Source organism: Hordeum vulgare, chromosome 3H (genome assembly GCF_904849725.1).
Source record: "Hordeum vulgare subsp. vulgare chromosome 3H, MorexV3_pseudomolecules_assembly, whole genome shotgun sequence".
Lineage (NCBI taxonomy): Eukaryota > Viridiplantae > Streptophyta > Magnoliopsida > Poales > Poaceae > Hordeum > Hordeum vulgare.
The window spans coordinates 200,008,937-200,025,056 of NC_058520.1; the positions used below are offsets into that span (position 1 = coordinate 200,008,937).

Here is a 16,120-nt window from a genome sequence, read left to right on the forward strand (position 1 = left end):
AATTTATATGATCCTCCACAAATTTAAACCATGAGTTGGGAAGTTTCTTATCATCCATTTCATTCTTTCCCAAGATTGGGCAACATGCTCATGCTCAAGTTGTTTAAAATTAATAATCTTATTTCTAAGACAATATAATTTGTGGGAGGAAAATACTTTGTGATAAAAGCATCTTTGCACTTGTTCCAAGAATCAACACTATTTCGTGGCAATGATGAAAACCAGATTTTAGCACGATCATGCAAAGAGAACGGAAATAATTTGTGCTTAGATGGGACGTGACATCCTCATTAGGATTGCCGGAAAATGGCTCTTGAATAACAACATTTAACAAAGCGGCATTAATATCATAAGACTCCGCACTAGTGGCGAGAGGAGCAATAGGAGTGCTAATAAGATCACTTTTATTGGTAATGGAAAAATCACACAAAGAGAGGGGTTGGGGAGAGGAAAACGAGAGGCAAATGGCAAATAATGTAATTGCATGGATATCAGATTTTTATGTAGGAACCTAATTGATCTTAACTTGATCTTCCCCGGCAACGACGCGGGAAATATTGACTCCTCGCGAGTGCGTTGGTTTCCCTACATGCTTAAAGGGTGATGTAGCACATAGACGACAAGTATTTCCCTCCGTTAAGAAACCAAGGTATCAATCGAGTAGGAAGATCCACAAGACTATGTAAGCAGCACCAGCACACAAATAGCAAATCCTCGCAACCCAACGAGTAGAGGGGTTGTCAATCCCTCGTGGGTAACGTAAGGATAGATTGATAGATGCAAATAAGAGTGATAACAAATATAATGCAAGAAGGTATTTTTGGATTTTTTTGATAATATAGATCTGAAAACAAAAGAGCAATTAAAGTGTAAAAGAAAATAGCAAAGTAGATATTGTAAACAGATGATGTGAAGTAGACCTAGGGCCGAAGGTTCCACTAGTGGCTTCTCTCGAGAAAATAGCAAGCGGTGGGTAGACAAATTACAGTTGGGCAATTGAAAGAAAAGAAAATAATTATGACGATATTCATTACAATGATCATGTATATAGGCATCACGTCCAACATAAGTAGACCGAGTTCTGCCTGCATCTACTTCTATTACTCCAAACATCGACCGCCATCCAGCGTGCATCTAGTGTATTGAGTTCATGGAGAAACGGAGTAATGCCTTAAGAATGATAACATGATGTAGACAAGACATATTTATGTAGGATTAGACCCCATTATTTTATCCTCAATAGCAATGATACATGCGTGGCATGTCTCTTTCTGTCACTGAGATTGAGCACCGCAAGATCGAACCCATCACAAAAGCACCTCTTCGCATTGCAAGATAAAAGATCAAGTTGGTCAGACAAAACCGTATATTAGAGAAGAAATACAAGGCTATAATAATCAAGCATGAATATGTTTTCATAGCTCTGATTATAAACTAACAATTCATCGGATCCGAACAAACACACCCCAAAAGAAAGAGTTACATCATATGGATCTCCAAGAGACCATTGTATTGAGAAACAAAATGAGAGAAAAAGCCATCTAGATACTCCCTATGGACCCGTAGGTCTGATATGAACTACTAACGCATCATGGGAGGAACTCCAATGATGATGGTGAACCCCTCCATGATCGTGTTCTTCTTTGGGAAAGGCTCGAGATTGGTTTGGTGGTTGTGGAACTTGCGGCAGTTGAAACAATTTTTCTTTGACTCCTCTAGGTTTTGTGGAATATTGGGGTATTTATAGAGCTCACAGGAGGTGCAGAAGCTTCTAGACGGCCCCACTAGACACTAGGCCATACTAGGAGCCTGTGGCACACCATGGTGTCTAGTGGCCCTGGACCTTGGCTGCTCCTCAATCTTGCCCCCAAGTTTCCTCGTGGTGCATAAAAAATCTCCATAAAGTTTCATGGCAATTGGACCTCAACTGCTATGGACTTTCTGCAAATGAAAAGAACAATAAGTGGCTCAAGGCACTATGTCAATTGGTTAGTCCCCAAAAATGATATAAAATTGATATGAAATGATTACAAAACATCCAATAATGATAACATAACAACATAGAAAAATCTAAAATGATAGATACATTGGAGACGTATCATGGACGCTCGCGCGGGCTACGGCGACATCACACAAGATTTGATTATGAAAAATAGCACCACCTCTTTTTTAGGGAATTACTTGGCCATGGGGCAGCGTCTTGCACGCGTCCGTTGGGCAGCTCATTTGGGCGGGCCCGACTCCGGTATGTTGATGCACACCGGATCGTGGGGCGGTGTCTTGCACGCATCCATAAGGAAACTTGAGCGAGCACGCGCATCCCTGGCGTGTTGTTGTTGACCGGATCACGGGCTGGCGGCTTGTGCACGTGTTAGTAAAGTAGTGTGGCATGGTCGGAGGTTGGCGGAAGATGATGTTTGTGCTGGATACATATTCATGTTATAACGCCACTTTTATAATGAATGACTGTCATGCATAAAATATATTGCAAGACAGAGTGATTGTTCTTGGACAAATAATATATATTAAAAATAGATAGCGAAAATAGCACCAGGTATTTTTCGGATGAACATCGGTGAAGCAAACCGAGTTTAGATAGCTAGATCAATCGGACCTCGAGGTTCATGCTTATTGGTATACTCTTAGGGTCTCTTGGTTGTCTTCTTATTCTTTCTTATGCCTTGACAATCTAGTAGTAGCACTTGCTTCAATCAAAAGTGTTTCCTGATGGTGATGTGACTTTGACCCTTGGATCGGCTGGCTCTGCGGGGTTATTGACCAGAACCTCATGGCCCAGGAGTACTTCAATGAGAAGAGAAGCTACACTATAGCAGAACCAAATAAGTCTTTATTCTCACTGGTGTCGCCACACTATCCATATGGGTTCTTCTTGGCCTAGTTCTAGTGGTACCTACACATCTCCTCGATGCCGTACTTGGAACTCCAGCCGAGCTCCTGTTCGGCCTTGGCAGTGGACACCTACACCTCCTCCGAATCACCCGGCCTCCTGCGACACATCTTCATAGGGATTTTCATCACCAGCATTGTAGTCTCGCACCCCGTCCCTAGGTTTTAGAACACGTAGCTAATTTCAGGGTGGCAAAGAGCTTATCGAGCACCACGATGTGGATGTCAATGAGGTCAACGACGTTCATTTAGCCCCTAACAGTGGTGCCATCATGGGAGCGGTAACCGTGGTCGTAGAAGTTGAGCTCGGGGCGTAGGCCGATGGCCTCCTGCTGGATGTAGGGGAGCAGGTTGTTGGGGACCCCCTTGGGGCCCTCCCTGATGTCGCCACTCTCGTGGGTGCCGATGGGGTTGAATTAGTGCAACATGATCGTCCTTCACTCTCAGTTCGTGTGTTGTTAGTCGTGCAACATCTCCTCGAGGTACAACTTGGTCCTGCTGTACGGGTCAAGTGCCTTGAGGGATAGTCCTTGATGTAGGGGACCTTCTCCGCTGGCTGTACAGAGTCTCCGTCGATGAGAACACAAACTTTTTGCACCCGTGCTTCTTCATGACGTTGTAGAGGTTGATGGTGCATACGATGTTGTTGCGGTTCTACATCGCCACGTATGCCACACTCTCCGCCACCGCCTTCAGCCCGACGAAGTGTACCATGGTGTCATTCCTCTTGGAGGTAAACACCTTCTCCAGGTCATCTTTGATCGTCCGATCGCCAAAGATGAACTGAAGGCGGGCGGAGAGGGCGGGACGGACGATCTGGCGGATATGGCGAGTGCCTCGGGGACAGAGTTGTGGAAGTTGTCGATGACACTAATGGCGTAACCCTTTCTCGAGCAGCTGCAAGATCGTGTGCATGCTGATGAAGGCCGTGCCACCCATCACCACCATGTTTCTGCCCTGCTCCCACCCCGCCCCCAACGCTAATGTCGTCAATGTCCATGCGTTGACGTTGATGGGAACCAGGGCGGCTCGCTTGACAAATGGGCGATCGTCGATGCATGGCTGTTCTGTAACACCGGCGGGGCAAGGTCATCGTGAGAGAAGCGCGCTGGTGAGGCGATGCCGCAGCAGCAGAGGCGCGCTTGTGAGTCGAGGCCATGGTGACGGAGTCTTGAGTCCGTGTCCATGTCTGCTTCCAGGTCACCATCTGTCGTGGTTGGCTAGGCGAATACACATGCGCGACCACCTCGACCTCTTGGTCTTTCCTCTTCTTCCTCTCTTTTTAACTGCACCGTATCTTTGCTATGGATTCCACCTCTCTTGATCTATTTCCTAGCACATGTACAACCCGCTTTTCCTTTTGTGATCTGAAGCTGATTTTGCCACACCTAAGGAGTTGTACCGCTGCAGCCGAACCACTAGGAGAAAGATAGATCATACCGCATGGGTTGTCGGCCGCGGCAAACAAAACATCATTATTGTTTTTGAACCCAATCACAAATGTGATCGATGTTCATGTAGATACACTAGTTCTTCCTTGTTTGAGTAATCGCCCGCTTCTAGATTCCTGGGAGAGCTCCCTTCAAGAACACAACATCATCGTGCATGGCCCCACGATGGGCCCCAACTTTCATGGTTTTGTCATGGAAGATGTCCTCATGAGACAACTTAGGTGTGAGGCCATCGCAACTAGGTGGTAGCTTAAACAGGGTAGGTTGGAATTGAGAGATGCGATTTTTACCCAAGTTCGGCCCCTCGCAGTGTAGCTAAAATCCTACAACCTACTTGATTGATATTGATGATGATGATGATGATCTCAACTACAAGGGTGCTATTTTACTACCTCTAGTCTCGAGGGTTTCTAATATGTCTATCTTGACTTAAGCTCTCCCTCTTGGGGTGCCTTGCACCTCCTTATATAAGTTGAAGGGGCAGGCTTACATGTAGAGTCCTACTAGGACTACAACTAGTTTCTCTTCTATTACAAGCTGAAACCTAGTTCGGTTCTTGGTTCCCTTGGACAGAACTTTCCTATTCTTGGACCTTATTTGCAAAGTTGTCAGAATCAAGATTCTGAATCGGATTGGATCTCTGTTGGTAGGATCGTGAATCATAGAATCATAACTACTAGGATGATAGAAACTTGGATTTTAGGATCAAAATCGTAAAATCGGAGGGGTTAGTTTGGATCGTAAGGTTGTAATATTTTAAGACTTGAGTCGCGATTCTGTCAACTTTGCTTATCTGCTAGCCGGTCCTCTAGGCCTCTTCATAACCAACCTTCTGTCGGGTTGCACACTGGGCCATAGCCATTGTCGTCCAGGTCGACCCGGTAAGCGAGGTGATCCATGAGCCGCCAATTTATTGGCTACGTAATACCTCCTGGCCAGGTCAAACCATGGGGAATATCCCCAACAAGTCAAACACTGGACAACGGTCAAAAACATCCTTAAGTTCTTGAAAAAGACTAAGGATATGTTTCTCATTTATGAGGTGATCAGCAGGTCATCGTAAAGGGTTACATTGATGCTAGCTTTGACAGTGATCTCGATGACTCTAAGTCTCAAACTGGACACATATTTATTTTGAATGGTGGATCAGTTAGCTGTTGTAACTCCAAGAAAAGCATGGTAGCAATGTCTACATGTGAAGCAGAATATATAGCTGCTTCAGAAGAAGCAGAGGAAGGTGTCTTGGTGAAGGAGTTCATTACGGACCTAGGAGTTCTGCCGATTACACTCAATCCGATGACTCTCCTTTGTGAGAACAATGGTCCCATTGCTCTGGCCAAGGAGCCCAGGTTTCACGAGAAGACCCGACATATAATGTAGCACTTCAATTCCATCAAGGAGGAGGACATAGACATGTGCAAAGAACATACATATCTGAATGGTGCACACCCGTTGACTAAACATATCTGATGACCAAAACATGATCAGCACTAGAACTCTATGGGTGTTAGATTCATTACAATGTAAGCTAGATTATTGACTCTAGTGCTAGTGGGATGCTATTGGAAATATGACCTAGAGGCAATAGTAAAGTGGTTATTATCATATTTCCTTGTTCATGAAAATCGTTTATTATCCATTCTAGAACTGTATTGACCGAAACTTAAATACATGTGTGGATATATAAACAATATTGTATCCCTAGTGAGCCTCTACTAGACCATCTCGTTGATCATATATGGTTAAGGTTTCCTGACCATAGACATGAGTTGTCATTTGATATCGGGATCACATCATTAGGAGAATGATGTGATGGGCAATACTCAACCATAAGCATAGCATTTGATCGTGTCATTTAGTTTGTTGCTACCTATTTCTTCATCTCAAATATATGTTCCTGAGACCATGAGATCATGCAACTCCCTTACACCAGAGGAATACCTTATGTGTATCAAACGTCGCTTTATAACTGGGTGATCCAAAAGGTGCTCTATAGGTATCTTTGATGGTGCCTATTGGGTTGGCGTAAATCAAGATTGGGATTTGTCACTCCGTATGACGGAGAGGTATCTCTGGACCCTTTGGTAATACAACATCACAAGAAGCTTGTAAGAAACGAGACTAAGGAGTTAGACACATGATCTTGTATTACGGAATGAGTAAATAGACTTGTGTGTGGCGATATTGAACTAGGTATGAGATACCGACGATAGAGTCTCGAGCAAGAAACATGCCGATAGACAAAGCAAACTGCATATGGGATTGATTGAATCCTTACCATCATGGTTCGACCGATACTGATCTTCATGGAATATGTAGGAACCAATATGGGCATCCAGGTCCCGCTATTGGTTATTGACCAGAGAGGTGTCCCGGTCATGTCTACATGATTCTCAAACCGATAGGGTCCACACGCTTAATGTTCGATGACGATATAGTATTACTAAGTTTTTTTATGTTGGTGAACAAATGTTGTTCGGAGTCCCGGATGAGATCTCGGACATGACGAGGAGCTCCAGAATGGTCTGAAGTTAAATATTCATATATGGGAAGTTGGTATTCGGGTTCCGGAAAAGTTTAGTGTTTTACCAGTTTTTTTGTCGGGGATGTCGGAAGGGTTCCGAGGGTCCACCGGGGAGGTCCACCTACCCTGTTAGGCCCGACGGGTTGAGATAGTGGGCGCACCAGCCCCTTGTGACCTGGGCGCCACCCCCGCCCTAAGGCCCATGCGGCCAAGGGTTTGAGTTAACTCTAGGGACCGCCACCCCTTACCTTGGGGGCCAAGGCAGCCCCCAGGGCACCATCCACACCCCTTGGGGAACCCTAAGGGAATCGGCCTCCCTCCCCTTGCCCCTATATATATGGGAGAGGTGGGAGGGCTTCCCTTACACCTTTCCCACACCCTAGTGGGTGCCCTCCCTCTCTCCCATAGCTCCTTCGTCCTTGTTCTAGTAGCACTTGGTGAAGCCATGCTGGACTAGCTCCACCACCACATTCACCATGTCGTCGTGCCGGTGGAGAACCGAGCTACTACTGCACCCTCGCTCGCTGGATCGAGGATGCGGATATGTCACCGATATGCATGATCGAAATGGATTGCGATTGGATCGTGAAGACATATGACTACATGATTCGCTTTATAAACGCTTTCTCTTAACAGCCTACAAGGGTACGTAAACACACTCTCCCTCTTGTTGTTATGCAGCTCTATGGATGCATCTTGCTGATGCATAGGAAAGCTATTGTTTCCCATGCAACATTCCCCAATAGTAACCTCTCTGTGCGACCTTCATTTTGGTACTTCCAACCAAGTTCGCTAGCTACCCTGTTGAGGGCACCGATGGATTTATGCATCGTCCAAAATCACCAAATGAGCAAGAATCCTAAACGAGCTCAGCGACTACTGATGTTATGCTATGCGAGGGTGGACCGTCAAGCATTATTTTGTGCACGGGGCTGGACCGAGGAGCTTGCAGGTTGTGCCATCCCTGCAAGCCTCGAGCTGTTGAGGGGAGGCTGTCAAAGGAATCTAGAATTCCTTGGAGAAGAAGTCACGAACTCCTACAACCAACCTGATCAAAGTTGTTTAGGATCCTTGTAACCCTAGGTCACATCATTCTTTATAAGGTGAGACCTAGGGATACCTTAGGGAATGACTCTTTAACTATCGTCTCGGTAGCCATAAACACACTTTATTTGTAACCCCCTGACGCGAGGGGTTTTTCTACCATAAAGACAATCAAAAGAAGAAGTAGGGTATTGGCTTAGCCATGAGATTCTAAACCTGGGTAAACTCCCTATTTGTCATACCCTTTGCTACTTCCAGCTATGCTCTCCACCCTACAAAGGACGTTGACGTTTGTCTGTACCATCAACTATAGTGCGGGAAGAGGCATTGAGTAACCTTTATAGCAGTAGTTGGGAGGTAATGATGTTTGGGAGACCACCTATAATATTAGTAGATTGATGCCACTTTGTCTCTCTTTTAGTACTAGTGAGGCCGAAATCCTAGACACCATCTTTCAGTCTCTTGTGACCTATTGTTACAACCCCTTTTACCTTATCTTCTAGTCTAGTTTACATTACGTTCTAGTTCATGTTTGAATTAAGAACATTACCAAGAAGTCATGTAAAACTTCACCCAGATTCACTTTTAAAGGCTAACCATATAAATTACGTAAATCAAGTACTTTTCTTCATATTTCTATTTATATTAATATGCAAATGGCATTTTCATGTCTATTCTATTAACATATTACTTGCAAATAGTGTTATTCCAACACACATAATTGTAGATCATATCAAAATCACAATAAAAGAATTATGTTTCAAACTTCTCATTAAAATTAAGGCATTACAACTTCGGTATATGGAGAAAAGTACACATAGCAAAAAACGACGATCAAACATGCAACATATGGTTTACCAAAACAAGGTGATCAACCAAAATAATCCATAAACAAAAAGACCAATATAAGAGCATCATCCTAACTTCCATACCCACTACCATTTCTACTTACATTTCCACTCATCTTCCCATGTGCACTCGTGATGACCCAGAAGTATAGGGGATCAATCATAGTCCTCTTGATAAGTAAGAGTATCGAACCCAACGAGGAGTAGAAGGATCTGACAAGTGGTTTTCAGCAAGGAAATATCTGCAAGCACTCAAATTCTCGGTAACAAGTGATTGCGTCGTGAGACGGTTCGTAGAAAGCAATAAGTAACAAAAGTAGCAATGGTGTAGCAAAGTGGCCCAATCCCTTTTGTAGCAAGGGACAAGCCTGGACAAAGTCTTCTAGGAGGAAAAACGCTCCCGAGGACACACGGGAATTTCTGCCATGCTAGTTTCATCATGTTCATATGATTCGCGTTCGTTACTTTGATAGTTTGATATGTGGGTGGACCGGCGCCTGGGTACTGCCCTTACTTGGACAAGCATCCCACTTATGATTAACCCCTCTCGCAAGCATCCGGAACTACGAAAGAAGAATTAAGACAAAGTCTAACCATAGCATTAAACTAGTGGATCCAAATCAGCCCCTTACGAAGCAACGCATAAACTAGGGTTTAAGCTTCTGTCACTCTAACAACCCATCATCTACTTCCTACTTCCCAATGCCTTCCTCTAGGCCCAAATAATGGTGAAGTGTTATGTATTCGACGTTACAATAACACCACTAGAAGAAAAACAACATACAACACATCAAATTACCGAACGAATACCAAATTCACATGACTACTATTAGCATGACTTATCCCATGTCCTGAGGAACAAATGTAACTACTCACAAAGGATAATCATATTCATGACCAGAGAGGTAATGAGTAGCATCAAGGATCTGAACATAAACTCTTCCACCAAGTAATCGAACCAGCGTCAACTACAAAGAGTAATCAACACTACTTGCAACCTTACAAGTACCAATCAGAGTCGCGAGACGGAGATTGGTTACAAGTGATGAACTAGAGTTTGGAGATGAGATGGTGCTGATGAAGATGTTGATGGTAACGAGTCCCCTCCGATGAAAGGAGTGTTGGTGATGACGATGGCGATGATTTCCCCCTCCGGGAGGGAAGTTTCCCCGGCAGGATCGTCCTACCGGAGCTCTAGATTGGTTCTGCTCAAGTTCCGCCTCGTGGCGGCGACGAATCCACGAAAAAGCTCCTCCCTTCTTTTTTTTTCTCGACGAAACACTTCATATAGTAGAAGAGGGGGCCCACTGGGCCAGCAGGCTGCCCACAAGCCCCCTTGGCGCGGCCAGGGTGGTGGCCGCACCAAGCAGGCTTGTGGCCACCTGCTAGCACCCCTTGGCGCTTATTCGGCCCAGTATTTTTTATAAATCCAGAAAAAAATCCTCGTTGATTTTTACAGAGTTTGGAGTTGAGCAGAATAGGTATCTCAACTTTGCTCCTCTTTCAGGCCAGAATTCCAGCTGCCGGCATTCTCCCTCTTCATGTAAACCTTGCAAAATAAGAGAGAAAATGCATAAGTATTGCATCGTGAAGTGAAATAACAACCCAAGAAGCGATATATACGAACATAAAAGCATGATGCTAAATGGACGTATCAACTCGCAAACGCACCCCCTGCCATGTTTGATGCTAAATTTTTTGATCGAAAGATAATAAAGTTGGGACGCGCCAAGCTGCAAATGATGTGTCTTGTATAGGGAATATGAACCTCTCTTCTTCAATGTACCAATCCGAGACCGATTCTTTTTGTCATGTTACTGTTACTCGATGTTATTTTTGTATTGCATCATTGGATCATGCTACATGTTATTAAATCTTGGAACTCAAACAATTAAATTGCATAGGCGTTTGGTCTATTTAACTCAAGGGAATTCAGTTGGTGATTTTTCTTTATCACTACAGGAATCGGGCATTTTGTCGTCAGGACGCTAAAGACGGCAAAGAGAGAATTACAGACGGCAAATTTTTTGCCGTTAGCCCATGACGGCAAAAAATGTCGTCAGACCATGTACCCGCAAAGGGTAATTTTGCCGCCAGCATTTTTTCGGGCAGACGGCAAAAAATTTGCCGTCAGTGAAAATGGTTTGCCGTCATCTATTATGAGGCAGACGGCAAAAAAACCTAACAGAACCACCCGGACGACGTTAACTCTTTGCCGTCATCCGACCGGAATGCAAGACGACAAAGATTACGGGTTTGCCGTCAGTTGTTATGAATACCAGACGTCAAAGAAATTTTCTTTAAAAAAAATATAAACAACAATCAGGTGCAGATCTGGTCAAAGGCATAGATAGAATCTTGAGGAGCGGATTTTATAAAACATATATAGTCCATCGTCAATCAATGAACCAAAATGGCACAAAAGGGCATGGAAACTACATCAGCCAAAAAGTTGATATAAATTACACAAAGGACCCTGACATTAGCACAACTCCTAAAGAAGTCCTCGCGTATTACGTAAAGTATCCTGGAACTAAAGATAAAAAGCAATCAAGTCCCTTGGCTTCTTCTCCACTGCATGGACGCGGCACATCTCGACCAAGGCCAGCAGGCGGCGGGTGCATGGCCACCAGGCGGCGTGTGCAGGGCCAGCAGATGGAGAGTAGCTCCTCGGGCACCCCATCCGACTCCCGCAGCCCCGCCGCACAGATCTCACCGGATTCGGGGCCGGCCACCCCGAGGCCAAGCTGATGGAGGCGCTGGAAGGAGGCGGGGTCGCGTGAGAGGCGAGCTGCGATGGCGTCGGGGAGCTGCTGAGGTCGCCGGATCCAGAGGGTGGGTGGTGGTGGGCGCGGGGGGTGGGGGCGGTGAGGCGCCGGAGGTAGGGGCGGTGAGACGCCGGAGGGAGGGGGCGGTGAGGCGTCGGTGGGAGGGGTAGGTGAGGCGCCGGAGGGAGGGGGCGGTGAGGCGCCAGAGGGAGGGGGCGGTGAGGCGCCGGAGGGAGGGGGCGGTGAGGCGCCGGAGGGAGGGTGCGGTGAGGCACCGGAGGGAGGGGGCGGTGAGGCGCCGGAGGGAGGGGGCGGTGAGGCGCCGGAGGGAGGGGGCGGTGAGGCGTCGGAGGGAGGGGGCGGTGAGGCGTCGGAGGGAGGGGGTGGTGAGGCGCCGGAGGGAGGGGGTGGTGAGACGCTGGAGGGAGGGGGGCGTGAGGCGCCGAAGGGAGGGGGTGGTGAGGCACTTGAGGGAGGGGGCGGTGAGGCGCCGGAGGGAGGGGGTGGTGAGGCGTCGGAGGGAGTGGGTGGTGGTGGGCGCGGGGGGGGGGGGGGGCAACGGGGTGGCAGATCGTGGCTGCTGGTGGGGGAGATAAGAGATGGAGACGTGGGGTGGTGGGATGTGCGTCGGTGGGGTGGGGACTGAGGGTGTGGTGGATGACGATGTGTGGTGCGGATACTGCCACGTCATCGATCCACGTGATCGATCCGTGTGTGTTGTGCTTCTTATTTTGCCGTCATCTAGGTATTTTTACAAACGGCAAAATTAATTTGCTGTCATCTAGGTATTTTTACAGACAGCAAAATTATTTTGCCGTCATCCAGTTATTTTTACGGACGGCAAAATACGTCTTTGCCGTCATCCAGTTATTTTTACAGATGGCAAAATATTTTTTCACCCATGTCCGTGCGTGGTGGGATGGGGTAGGCTGGTGTGTCTCAGATCTTGCCACATCATCGGTCCGCGTGATCGATCCGTGTGCTGTGCTTCTTCTTTGCCGTCATCACTTTCTATTACAGACGGCAAATTATGTCTTTGCCGTCATCCGCTTATTTTTACAGACGGCAAAATAATTTTGCCGTCTGCAATTTTTATTATTGACGGCAAAATATGTTTATGCCGACAGTCATTCTTTGCCGTCATCAACTGACCGCAACAGACGGCAAATTATGTCTTTGCCGTCATCCACGAAGAAAAGCTGACGGCAAAGATCTTAATAGAGTGCAAATAACCTGATTCCCGTAGTGTATAACATATGCTCCCAATATTTTAGGGACCTATAATAAATATTCCATTCTTTTGGGAATGGACCAACACACTTGCAAAACAAATTCTATGCCTATTCTAATGCAAGTTTGGTCTCCAAACTTTCCCATCATTCCTTTAGCATTTCCTCAAACTCCACCAAAAACATCTTAATTTTGGCCACTTCGAGCCCTAACTCATTTGGTTTAAATTCAATTGTGTTTGAATTAAACCATTTTTTCCAATTCTTGGAACCCTTCTTTACTTTTATTAACCAGCCAAGCAGGCCTGTTGGCTTTTTCCCTCTGCACCGAACAAGCCCCACAACCGAATCAGTTGGCCCAAATCCCATCCAGCCTCCCCTAACCCTATAGATCTCTCCACTCTTCCCGATCCTCGTGTCTCCCCTTGTAGGATCGAAAATATGTCTAGAGAGGGTGATTAGACTACTTGACAAGATAAAAACTTAGCCATTTCCCAATTTTTAGTGTGGGCCAATTTTAGCAACTATGACTAGTCAAGTACACCCTACACATGCAAATCTAAGAGTATTGTGGTGGAAAGTATGCAAGTGTAAGTAGAGGGCAAGGTAGGGAGATCAAACGCAAAGATTGTGTGACATCCTCAACTTTTGCTACAGTAAATATTGTAATTAAGCTACAGTGATCACCCGCAAATGATGCCACATCATCGAGAATTACCGTCCTTGACCCGCATTGAATTTCTATCTCGATTCAGAAATTGAAAACAAAAGATAATTATATTTATAAATTCATATTAACTATTAAAGAAAGAAAGTATTAAAAATAATAATGATAAAAAAAATTAGAAAGAAGAAATAATAGAAAAGGAAAACAAAACAAAACAAAACAAAAAAAGAAAAAGAAAAAGCAAGCAACCGAACCCCTCCCCCACCTGGCCTAACTGGGCCTAGAGGCCCAGCCGGCCAGGCCACAGCCACCCACCGAGCAACCCTAGCGCCCCTGGCTCCCCAACTCCCCCCCCGCCGCCGCCAGGGCAGCAGCCCCCCCCCCCACATCGCCACCAAACCCCCCCCCCAGCGATCACCCCTCCCCCGGCGCTCCCTCACCACGTGCCCTCATCCCCTTGAGGGGGCCCCTCCCCACCGACACCCCACGTCCCCCCCACTCTCTCCTTTACCGAGAGCCCCCAGCAATCCCTCCCCACGCACTAGACCCCCACGCCCGAGCCTCCCATCGAGCCCTCCTCTCCACCTCGCCCCCGCCCCGGCCGGCGAGCTCCCCCCCACCGCCGGCCTCTCCCTTCACCGGCCTCTTCCTCCTCCACCCGCCGGCAGCAAGGCCCCCCGGCCATCCCGACAACCACCTCGGCCGCCCCCCCTTCAACTCCGGTGACCACCATGACCGGCCGGCCTCCCTCCCCTTAAGGCCGGGGCAACCCTCGCCGGATCCGGCCGGCCCCTTCTTCACCGGAGGGCTGTCCTCTCCGTCCACGACTCCGGGAGGCCCTCTCCAACGACCGTCACCACCGTCCTCACCGTCACCTTCACCACCGGAACCGCGCCGTCACCGCCGTCACCTCCGCCTCACGAGAACTCCGGCTTCACCGGTCCGTCTCATCAACGTTGGTGAGCCCCTCCTCGGGCTCCCCCCACCATCGCGTTCCCCTCACCGTCCCGGTTCCGTTCCGGCAAACGGGGCTCCAATCCGTCGACGTTTGACTCCGGTAGGAGGAGTTGAAGATGGCTCTCTCCTATGTTGAGTAAGCAGAGAGAACTCTCTGTTGCGTTCTCTGTTGTCTATTAACAGAGAGAGATGAGAGTGTGAGAGTTAAATAAAATAAAAACAAACGATGTATTCCGTATATATGAATGTATGTATGTATGTATGAGATGCGATGTATGTATTGCGTATATAGGTATTTGGAGGAATACGATATTTGCATGTTTATATCTATGAATAAAATCGAGTATTTGGCCTAAGGTCACTTACCGGTGGGGCCAACGCACCCGCTGTCTATGACACGGAGGCCCCACGCGATAGTTAAAATAAAAATTAAGATAATGTTAATGTTTTTATTAAATAAATAAATAGATATATATTAGTTAAATTAATTAATTGGATAATTAGAATAATGAGAGAATGACACGTGGGTCCCCCCCACTAAATTAATCTGATTACTTAATATTTAATTTTAATTAAAACTTGTGCCTATGACGTTCGGGGCCCGCTGGTCAGTTGACGAGTCAACTGTTGATGTCAGCATGACATCATGCTGATGTCATAATAGCTTTTTATTAAATTATTTAAATCTGTTTTTAATTCCTAATTATTGAATAAAACTTTAAAAATTAATACTAAAAAATCGGTAAGTCAGATCAAAATATTTTCAACATGAAAGTTGATCAGCAGAACGAGACGATCCCGGATACACGGCCATTCATGTGTCACGCGTCCCTAGCATAGCAAACATGGAACTTTTCCATCGTTTCCAGTATGACCGGTAGTAGCCCGAGACCCGGAAAATATCATGAGATATTCTTCTGACCCGTTTTGCTACTGTTGTAGTTAGCTCCTATATCTGATGCATAGCCTGTTTTTGATGAACTGCTACTTTCAGTCCTGTACCTTTAATATGCCTAGTATACGTGGAGCAGTCATCCCTCTGACCCCGTAGTTCAGTTGCCCCACTTGTTTTCAATATCGATCCCTGATCGACGAGCCAGACCCGACACAACACATACACCCCCCCTTCGTTGTACGATGCTACAGAGATACTATCGGGTACCGAGGGTGACACCTCGCTAAGTACTCCTGATGATATCTCTGTAGTATAGCTAGTCGGTCGTGGTTATCGAGGGTGATTCCTCTTTCACCATTCCCGATGACGCCTCTGTCATGCAACCCCTCATGTGTGGGACCCCCGAGGGTGATTCCTCTATGCCAACCTTGACGATTACATCGTTCGGAATCCAACGAGGGTGATACCTCGGATTCCCCCCCGATGTTACAACCACACAGTTACTCGACCTTGTTACTGGGATATTTGGTGATTACTTGAAAGACGGGTGGATTCCCGTGAGACTGTGTTGTTGGCCTAATTAAAATGTTAATGGATTTTGGTATTTGATCTGGGTTGGTCGGAGACCTTTTCGCACTAACCGGCTACGCGGGAAGAATTATGGGTACTCGGCGTCGCGGTATCAGCCGAAGCTTTTCAGATGCCAGCAAAGTAGCGGCGCGCGCCCGAGTGGTCCCGAGAAGCATCGCTCTTGTGATCAAGGGATGCTAGGACTGACGTCGGCCGCCCACGCCACGTGCAGGAGCGCGAAGGGGAACTGGGCCCACGAC

The 16,120-nt window shown here is 46.6% G+C and overlaps 1 pseudogene; it reads right to left on the reverse strand.

Annotated features, from left to right (window-relative positions):
- Positions 1-2,820: 2,820 nt before the first annotated feature.
- On the reverse strand, positions 2,821-5,257 carry LOC123441625 (annotated as a pseudogene).
- Positions 5,258-16,120: the final 10,863 nt, after the last annotated feature.